Genomic DNA, 10,635 nt, shown 5'->3' with positions numbered 1-10,635 from the left:
ACGCCTGAAGGTACCATGTTCATCTGTACAAACAATAGTACGCAAGTATAAACACCATGGGACCATGCAGCCGTCATACCACTCAGGAATGAGACGAGTTCTGTCTCCTAGAGATGAACGTACGTTGGTGCGAAAAGTGCAAATCAATCCCAGAACAACAGCAAAGGACCTTGTGAAGATGCTGGAGGAAACAGGTACAAAATTATCTATATCCACAGTAAAATGAGTCCTATATCGACATAACCTGAAAGGCCGCTCAGCAAGGAAGAAGCCACTGCTCCAAAACCGCCATAAAAAAGCCAGACTACGGTTTGCAACTGCACATGGGGACAAAGATCGTACTTTTTGGAGAAATGTCCTCTGGTCTGATGAAACAAAAATAGAACTGTTTGGCCATAATGACCACTGTTATGTTTGGAGGAAAAAGGTGGATGCTTGCAAACCGAAGAACACGGTCCTCTGTAGCTCAGCTGGTAGAGCACGGCGCTTGTAACGCCAAGGTAGTGGGGTCGAACCCCGGGACCACCCATATACAAAAAAAAATGTATGTATGCACGCATGACTGTAAGTCGCTTTGGATAAAAGCGTCTGCTAAATGGCATATTATTATTATTATTATTATTATTATTATTATTATTATTATATTATTATTATTATTATTATTAACACCATCCCAACCATGAAGCACGGGGGTGGCAGCATCATGCTCTGGGGGTGCTTTGCTGCAGGAGGGACTGGTGCACTTCACAAAATAGATGGCATCATGAGGAAGGAAAATTATATGGATATATTGAAGCAACATCTCAAGACATCAGTCAGGAAGTTAAAGCTTGGTCGCAAATGGGTCTTCCAAATGGACAATGACCCCAAGCATACTTCCAAAGTTGTGGCAAAATGGCTTAAGGACAACAAAGTAAAGGTATTGGAGTGGCCATCACAAAGCCCTGACGTCAATCCTATAGAAAATGTGTGGGCAGAACTGAAAAAGCGTGTGCGAGCAAGGAGGCCTACAAACCTGACTCAGTTACACCAGCTCTGTCAGGAGGAATGGGCCAAAATTCACCCAATTTATTGTGGGAAGCTTGTGGAAGGCTACCCAAAACGTTTGACCCAAGTTAAACAATTTAAAGGCAATGCTAGCAAATACTAATTGAGTGTATGTAAACTTCTGACCCACTGGGAATGTGATGAAAAGCTGAAATAAATCATTCTCTCTACTATTATAGACATTTCACATTCTTAAAATAAAGTGGTGATCCTAACTGACCTAAGAGGGAATTTGTATTAGGATTAAATGTCAGGAATTGTGAAAAACAGAGTTTAAATGTATTTGGCTAAGGTGTATGTAAACTTCCGACGTCAACTGTACGTGTCCCTATATTCACCATACAATCAGCAAAAATACCCCCCCTCTACTACAAAGACAAACAGCCGATGACCGACAGGAGCATTTTTCCCCCAACATCGAACATTTGTCAGTGACGACAGTCCCACAATCTAGAACCTCATTCTCTAGGGCAGGGATGGCCAACTTTGATGGAGGTGGGGGCCACAAAAAAACACAACTCATCATGAGGGGCCGTAGTGGCTTGTGGGTCTGCGCACCCACATCCGGGCCAAACTGGAAACAGTCTCGTCAGAGGCGCTTGGTAAAATAAACAAACAATATTGAAATGCGTCCCAAATTGGAGAACAACAGAAGCCAGCAGTATGGGTCCCAGGGTAAAATAAACAAACCCCTTGACGCATTTCCTACAAGGCAAGGGGACCCGCAAGGACTCATTTTCAACAATTGATTTTATTTATATTTTTTTCTCACCCGCCAGGTCATTTCCATGCTATAGAGAATGTGACCGGCTGACCCACCCTTGCATCCTTCTACATGATCGGCAGGCCTGATTGTAGTGTGGGCTGAAAAAAAGAGGGTCACCCCTTTTAACAAAGGAAGTGATCTGGTCATGGGTGGAGTCCCCTGGTCTGTGTTAAATGGCTGTTTAACAACTGGGTGTTGTGATGATCTTGTCAACTCTTTGTTTCTCCATGCAGGGAAAAGATAACTAGAATTAATGGTAATTTATTCATATTTTACTGTCCAATGTCTGCAATCAAATAAGCTTGAACTCTTTTCAATAACTCACTCATAAGAATTTAACTGTAACAAGGTGAGTAGGACGGAGTCAGGCGCAGGAGGTGGGAATCAAATAATAGGGTTTATTAGGCCAATACAGCAGTCAGCAGCAATGTGTAAACCAAATACAGTGCGACTTAAATGTGTACTGGGAAAACAAAACACACGGGTGAATATCCCGGCGATAAAAGTAACATAATGCTCAACACGAGCTATCGACACCTCCACATGGAACAATAACACACAAAGACATGGGGGAGCAGAGGGAATACTTATACAGGTACTGATGCGGGGATATGAACCAGGTGTGGGTAAAAACAAGACAAAACAAATGGAATGATGAAAAGAGGAGTGGCAGTGGCTAGAAGGCTGGTGACGACGAACGCCGAAACCTGCCAGAACAAGGAGATGAGGCAGCCGTGACATTAACATTGTCAACTAAGTAATATGTCGCTTTTATATTTGTCATGTGGCAAATCACTATAGTTTCATGACATAATGTGAAAGGAAAGGACCCCAAATACTTTATTTAACTTTCCTCTTTTTACCATCTCTGAGATGTGTGACAGGATTTTTTGTAATCTGTCCAGTCATTTCATTTAGGACTTTGTGGTTAGTTTTCAGGTAGCTGTCACGACTTCCTTCAAAGCTGCCTCTTCTCCTTGTTCGGGCAGGCTTCGGCGCTCGTCGACACCGCCCTTCTAGCCACTGCCACTCCTCATCTCATCATTCCATTTGTTTTGTCTTGTTTTTACACACACCTGGTTCATATCCCCTCATCAGTACCTGTATAAGTATTCCCTCTGCCCTCCATGTCTTTGTGTGTGATTGTTTATTGTGGAGGTGACAATAGCTTGGTGGAGCTTTATACATATTTGTTTCGCCAGGAAATTCACCTGTGTGCTTTGTTTTCTCCAGTGCGCCGTTATACCGCACTGTAGTGTTTTACGCATTGCTGCGTGCCGCTGTGTTTGCAGAATAAACCATTTATTCTGTGATTTACCCTCCTGCGCCTGACTCCGTTCAAATCACCCGCTACAGTAGCTTTGCATTGCGACCATCTAATCCTCTGTTGACTTTAGCAGCCTGCCAGTGTAACTGGAGGAGAGTACTATTAATATTCACAGACTGGGAGAGAGTGTGACAGCGAGCAGAGGGTAATCAGCAGACCAGAAGCTTCTATGGGAAAACACAAACTCCGAACAGAAGAAATCACTGGCGAGCAGACAGGTCACAACCCAGGCTAAGACCCTGCATACCACAGCAGCCCACAGGGGTAAGAAAGAGCCATACATATGCAGAGGGAGAGCGAGAAAGAGAGAATTAGAGAAAGAGAGACACACAGAAAACTGACTGTTGAATGTAGAAGTCCACCAGGACAACATTCTTGGTCTGTGAATATTTTTGTTCCCAGGACCATGGGGATGGCTCTACTTGGTCGACATGGTCCTCACTTGTTAGCTCAATTTAATTTATAATGTTAGAAAGCCATGCTCAATGTTATGCTTCTTTTAAAGAGTTCAGAGATTTGCAAATTTTCTTGTAAATACCCCTTTGACATTCCAAAAATAGGCATCACAGATGTAATAAACTGAGTTAGAACTCAGTTAGAACTGGATGGACTTTGGATAAAGAACAACCTAAATCACACTCTCACTCTTCATGGCGTTGGGTAGGACTGGACATGCCTTGAAACCCTGTTTGTGGGATGTATAATGGTTAATAGCCTCTAATTACATATGATTACCATGGAGACAGGGATTTGCAAAAGCTTGCGTCTCTTATTAAAGTGTCCCTTTGTCACAATCCAAGTTATTGTGACGGAGTTTAGCAGGAACAAGACTCCAAATATCTCTCCCACTCTTCCCCCAAGCCCCTTAGCCCCCTGTGCACACTCCGTGCTCCCACCCCTGTGCGCACTGGACAATGGCCCTCTCTCATTTGAGCAGACAACCCCAAAACAACTTGCTCTTGGGTCTGGCCTGGAAAGAATGACATCTTTTCCTCTTTCCTTCCTCTAGGCTCTCCTTAGAGCATGAGCTATAGAGTCTCTTTCCACCACAGAGAGCGAGCGCGATAACAAACAGGAGTTCTGTCCAATCATCAATCACACTCATGCAGGGACCAGGGTGCACTGGGGGTATATGCTAAGGGTGCTAGGCTAGAGAATGCGTCAAAGGGGAAATGCCAGGGCAACCGGATTCAAGGACAAAATGTAAGTGTCTTTATTCCCAACAAACATAGATTAAGATTCTCATGGGTCTAAAGTTTAATGTAAAGGGACACAAAGACAACCATCAAGAAAACACTTCCAATACGTCACCTAAAATACTCAAAGTAAGTAAGATATGCAGATCTCAAGTTGTGAAGATCCTGATATTTGCCAGAATAAAAGCAGGGTGTTTGTTTGGAACACCCTAGGTGGGTTTTTCTGTGTCCCCTCACAAAATTCCAGAATGTCCTGACTTTCTGTCCCTCTCTGTCAGCCAAGTTAAAAGTTTACTCTCTTGGGTCTTCTAGGGTCTTTGCAGTCCCTGGGAACTCTACGGGGGAGAGGCATCCAGGCACTTTTTTTGTGTTGTCTTTTCCTTACTCAGTCCCAGTCTATTTTATTTCCCAAACTAAATGCTCCCAATCTTCCCAAACCATCTGCCTAGGATGTATCCTGTTACAAGTAAAGAGCACTCATTCTTAAGATGAATCCTGATATGACTGTGTGAAAAAAAGATAACACCGGCAGCTTCTCTGTTTATACTGTACATCATTATCACATATATACAGCAAATCTACTGAGTATTTACTTGTATCATTTGCATATTTACATATATTTTTTAAATTAATGGTCAAGGGAAGAGCTGATGACAGCTATAATGTCAGCGTAAACCCACTTACTATCAATAACTTCGGAGGAATATGGCTGACACAATCTAGCATAACAAAGTGGTAGTGACGGTAAGACTTCTATTGTTCCAAAACCCACAACATGGAAGTCATGATGAATGCAGTTAAGACCAATGTTGCTGCGATATAGTAAATGACTGCCATGTAATAAATTACTATGCTATGACATATCGTTTCAATATAAGCTTCTTGTCTTCCAGGTATTTCAGGAATGGTCTAATATACAGTAAACATATGTCACATGACCTAATAGTAAAACAATGAGTGATTGGCAGAAAAGGCTGGATTGTTTTTCAATTTCTTCTCCTCTACATGTCAACTATAAAACTCCATCCTTCCTTATGTGTGCATGCTCTGACACAATGATGAGAATTGTCCATCCACCCAATGATTGTGAAACCTAACCTACTATAACCTACATACCACTGCTAGACTAGTCTGTGCTGGGCTGAAAGAAATGTAGGAACAAATTCCCAAGCTAATCACATTATTGACAGCTGTGTCTTAGGTTGGCCTTTCACCTCACTACTGTCAGACTGTCCATTGACCATACGGCTCTACCGTATTTAGATCAATGTCTTTGTCTCACAAGAATACTGCACATTGTATTCTATAATGTGAAAGCCAACGAGGCAAGGCATGGTCCACTGCTGCTTCACTCTGTAGTAGCAGAATAAATGCTCATATTCAGGGGTTGAAATTGAGCAAAAAAATCCCTCTGGTGATGCGCCAATGTAAAATCCTTGGAATCAGTTTTACAAAATACAAGTTCCGTTTTTTTTACAAGCTCAGTTTTACAAAATATTACAAATTATTTCACATCCCCCCCATTTCCACCCCTGCCTGTATTCATGGATGTTGTTGCAATACATTTAGGATACAAAAGGTATTTCCTTCACTTTTGTCATTATCTTCATAACAGAACAATCTAATATGATACATTCTGTTGACATTAGAATTGTTACTTTGCCTAAACTGAATGTGTGTTATATTTCACTGGCCTTGAATGGTTCGTCTGAACAATGAGATTGTTTTGGAAACAGGGGCCCCTTCATCTGCTAACCTATCACTACACAGTGTAAGGATTCTGCCAGGCCATACAGGAAGTGGAAGCGTCAACAGCCTCTTTGTTTACGTCCCCTTTTCATCCAGAGGTGTTGTGATCTCCCTGTTTGACTTCTGGTAAACTTCTGAAGGTCATCCACACACCAGCCACCACTCGGTTGGCCCCTGTCTTACCTAAGGTCACACCACTATTATTCCTATAATAAAGTATACATTTTCACACACAAAAACTGAACCAAGATACTCTAGATAATCTACATCAAAGTTTCACCTGCAACTTGAAGAAATATTGCCTTGAAGTCTTTTCAAATAATGTCAAACATATTTATGTATTGTGTGTGATGATTAGCATTGCTCAGAGACAGACCTGTATCCCTCCCTAGGAGTGCTCTATGAGTGAGTGGAGCGTTTACCGAACCAGACAAAATGGATTTGCTGTAAACACAGATGGAGGAGGAGAAGGAGGAGGAGGAGGAGGAGGAGGAGGAGGAGGAGGAGGAGGAGGAGGAGGAGGAGAAGGAGGAGGAGGAGAAGGCAGTTGTGGTCCTTTATCTGCGTTTCAATTATTTTTCCATCAAAACAGAGCAACGTCGCCACAAACAGATCGTCTTCTGATATCGGGGGGGAAAGAAAAACAGAGCGCAATGAAGTCTACTGAGCATGAAAGGAGATGTCTGGTCTGTTGAATGGCCTTCATTATGGTTTTAGAAAGCTTGATCCCCCAGACGGTAACACACCTGCCCTGCACAGGACTACACAGGACTACACAGGACTACACAGGACTACACAGGACTCCACAGGACTACACAGGACTACACAGCAGATAAGGGGAAGCAATGATGAAGACTAAAAGCTTTTGTCTCAAAGGAAGCGTGAAAATCTCTTCCACCTTTAATCATGGTATTATTATTGATGCCCCCCGCATGTACCTCACCTCAAAGGCTTTTAAGTTCACACTAGTCTGATCAGGGGTGTGCTTGGCAAAGTGCAGCTAGATGAGAAAATAGCTCCACAGAGGCCTCTCCCACGGCCTCCATTAGGTCATCACAACAGAAATAAATAAAATACATATCTTAAAGAACACAGGCTTGAAATAGAGCCTATGTATGGCAGAGTAAGAAATATTCAAAACAAAGCCATAAACGTATCCAAACTAATGATAAAAGATTCAAATCGTAACAATGATAGTTCATCATAATATATCATATCCCAATTTAATTGTAATATACTCATTGTATAACTCATTATAATACAGTGGGGAAAAAAGTATTTAGTCAGCCACCAATTGTGCAAGTTTTCCCACTTAAAAAGATGAGAGAGGCCTGTAATTTTCATCATAGGTACACGTCAACTATGACAGACAAATTGAGATTTTTTTTCTCCAGAAAATCACATTGTAGGATTTTCAATGAATTTATTTGCAAATGATGGTGGAAAATAAGTATTTGGTCACCTACAAACAAGCAAGATTTCTGGCTCTCACAGACCTGTAACTTCTTCTTTAAGAGGCTCCTCTGTCCTCCACTCGTTACCTGTATTAATGGCACCTGTTTGAACTTGTTATCAGTATAAAAGACACCTGTCCACAACCTCAAACAGTCACACTCCAAACTCCACTATGGCCAAGATCAAAGAGCTGTCAAAGGACACCAGAAACAAAATTGTAGACCTGCACCAGGCTGGGAAGACTGAATCTGCAATAGATAAGCAGCTTGGTTTGAAGAAATCAACTGTGGGAGCAATTATTAGGAAATGGAAGACATACAAGACCACTGATAATCTCCCTCGATCTGGGGCTCCACGCAAGATCTCACCCCGTGGGGTCAAAATGATCACAAGAACGGTGAGCAAAAATCCCAGAATGACCTGCAGAGAGCTGGGACCAAAGTAACAAAGCCTACCATCAGTAACACACTACGCCGCCAGGGACTCAAATCCTGCAGTGCCAGACGTGTCCCCCTGCTTAAGTCAGTACATGTCCAGGCCCGTCTGAAGTTTGCTAGAGTGCATTTGGATGATCCAGAAGAGGATTGGGAGAATGTCATATGGTCAGATGAAACCAAAATATAACTTTTTGGTAAAAACTCAACTCGTCGTGTTTGGAGGACAAAGAATGCTGAGTTGCATCCAAAGAACACCATACCTACTGTGAAGCATGGGGGTGGAAACATCATGCTTTGGGGCTGTTTTTCTGTAAAGGGACAAGGACGACTGATCCGTGTAAAGGAAAGAATGAATGGGGCCATGTATCGTGAGATTTTGAGTGAAAACCTCCTTCCATCAGCAAGGGCATTGAAGATGAAACGTGGCTGGGTCTTTCAGCATGACAATGATCCCAAACACACCGCCCGGGCAACGAAGGAGTGGCTTCGTAAGAAGCATTTCAAGGTCCTGGAGTGGCCTAGCCAGTCTCCAGATCTCAACCCCATAGAAAATCTTTGGAGGGAGTTGAAAGTCCGTGTTGCCCAGCGACAGCCCCAAAACATCACTGCTCTAGAGGAGATCTGCATGGAGGAATGGTCCAAAATACCAGCAACAGTGTGTGAAAACCTTGTGAAGACTTACAGAAAACGTTTGACCTGTGTCATTGCCAAAAAAGGGTATATAACAAAGTATTGAGAAACTTTTGTTATTGACCAAATACTTATTTTCCACCATAATTTGCAAATAAATTCATTAAAAATCCTACAATGTGATTTTTTTTCTCATTTTGTCTGTCATAGTTGACGTGTACCTATGATGAAAATTACAGGCCTCTCTCATCTTTTTAAGTGGGAGAACTTGCACAATTGGTGGCTGACTAAATACATTTTTTCCCCACTGTAAATAAAGAGTTTCATTCCAAAATCCTATACACTGAGTGTACAAAACTTTAGGAACACCTTCCTAATAGTTGCACCTGCTTTTGCCCTCAGAACAGCCTCAATTCATCGGGGCATGGACTCTACAAGGTTTAGAAAGCGTTCTACAGTGATGCTGGCCCATGTGACCCCAATGCTTCCCACAGTTGTGTCAAGTTGGCTGGATGTTCTTTGGGTGGTGGACTATTCTTGATACACACGGGAAACTGTTGAGTGTGAAAAACCAGCAGCGTTGCAGTTCTTGACACATTGAAAACGGTGCACCTGGCACCTACTACCATACCCCGTTCAAAGGCACTAAAATACAATCCATGTCTCAATTGTCTCCAGGCTTTAAAATCCTTCTTTAACCTGTCTCCTCCCCTTCATCTACACTGATTGAAGTGGATTTAACATCAATATGGGATCATAGCTTTCACCTGAATTCAGCTGGTGAGTCTATGTCGTGGAAAGGTGTTCCTAATGTTTTGTACACTCAGTGTATCTGCATTTTCAGAAATGTTGGTAAATTATGAAAGAGATTGGTGTGTTTTTCATGATCTAATCATGGCATGGTTGTTCAGTGACAGACATGTATTTGTTTAAAATCTATCACTTGATGGTTTTATTTCAGAGAGACAAATAATCATGTTAATGTTTTTTTAACTAAATGCTATATATCTGCCTCACTCTCAGAGAAATAAATAGTACTGCTAGGTTTTACACAGTCAAATGTAACAGATAGACAGACAAAGAGCAATCTGATCAAACAAATCAAATCTTAGTTCATAACAATCCACTTCTGTTAAACTCAAAGTCCCACAAATGCAGAGGAGACAAATCGCAGCAGAAATGCCAATGTCTATTGCATTTCCCTACTGCTGCCAGCACCTAATGGTCGGAAGGAACCTTTTATTACTCGACAGTAGTGACTTGTGTGTGCTCTCCCCCAGGTGTACAAACACACAGTGTCTGTGTACTCAAACACACTGTATACTGAGACTGTCCACCAGTCGACTCGGATACACTCGGTCTCACACCACAGGAGGAGCTCCAATGCTGATGATATGAAAACTCCAGGCTCTAGTGCAGCGAGCACACTGTGCTTTTTGTACAGGAGCTAGCCTGTTTTTGGACTCCCTAAAAATACTTCTGTCTACCGGATGTTTGCTTTCAGCACAGAGTAGTAGTTCCTTCTTCTTGAGTTCTCAAGTTCTTTATCATGTGGCAAATGTATTTAGGCTTGGAGTTGAATCCATGATTTCCGAAGGCACAGATATAGCACAGTTTGAGTACAGAGGAATCAGCAGAGCAATCTAAGTTTTCTAATAGGCTTTGATTTATCAATTAGAACAGCTGTTGGTCAAGCAATTGAATGTTCGAGAATGTTCTGGAACTAACTGAAATGTAATTCAATGCCATGTATGCGTTACGTATCCAGCGAGAGAACAGGCCCATGTATCATTTCGACACAATTACATTTTAAGGGACCCCCAATCCGATCATACACTATATATACAAAAGGCTATTTCAGCCACACACGTTACTGGCAAGTGTATAAAATCGAGCACACAGCCATGCAATCTCAATAGACAAACATTAGCAGTAGAATGGCCTTACTGAACAGCTAAGTGACAGTCAACGTAGCACCGTCATAGGATGCAACCTTTACAACAAGTCAGTTTGTCAAATTTCTGCCCT

Source organism: Coregonus lavaretus (genome assembly GCF_964263955.1).
Source record: "Coregonus lavaretus genome assembly, chromosome: 26".
NCBI classification, from domain to species: domain Eukaryota; kingdom Metazoa; phylum Chordata; class Actinopteri; order Salmoniformes; family Salmonidae; genus Coregonus; species Coregonus lavaretus.
Note: the sequence above shows the minus strand (reverse complement) of the source record.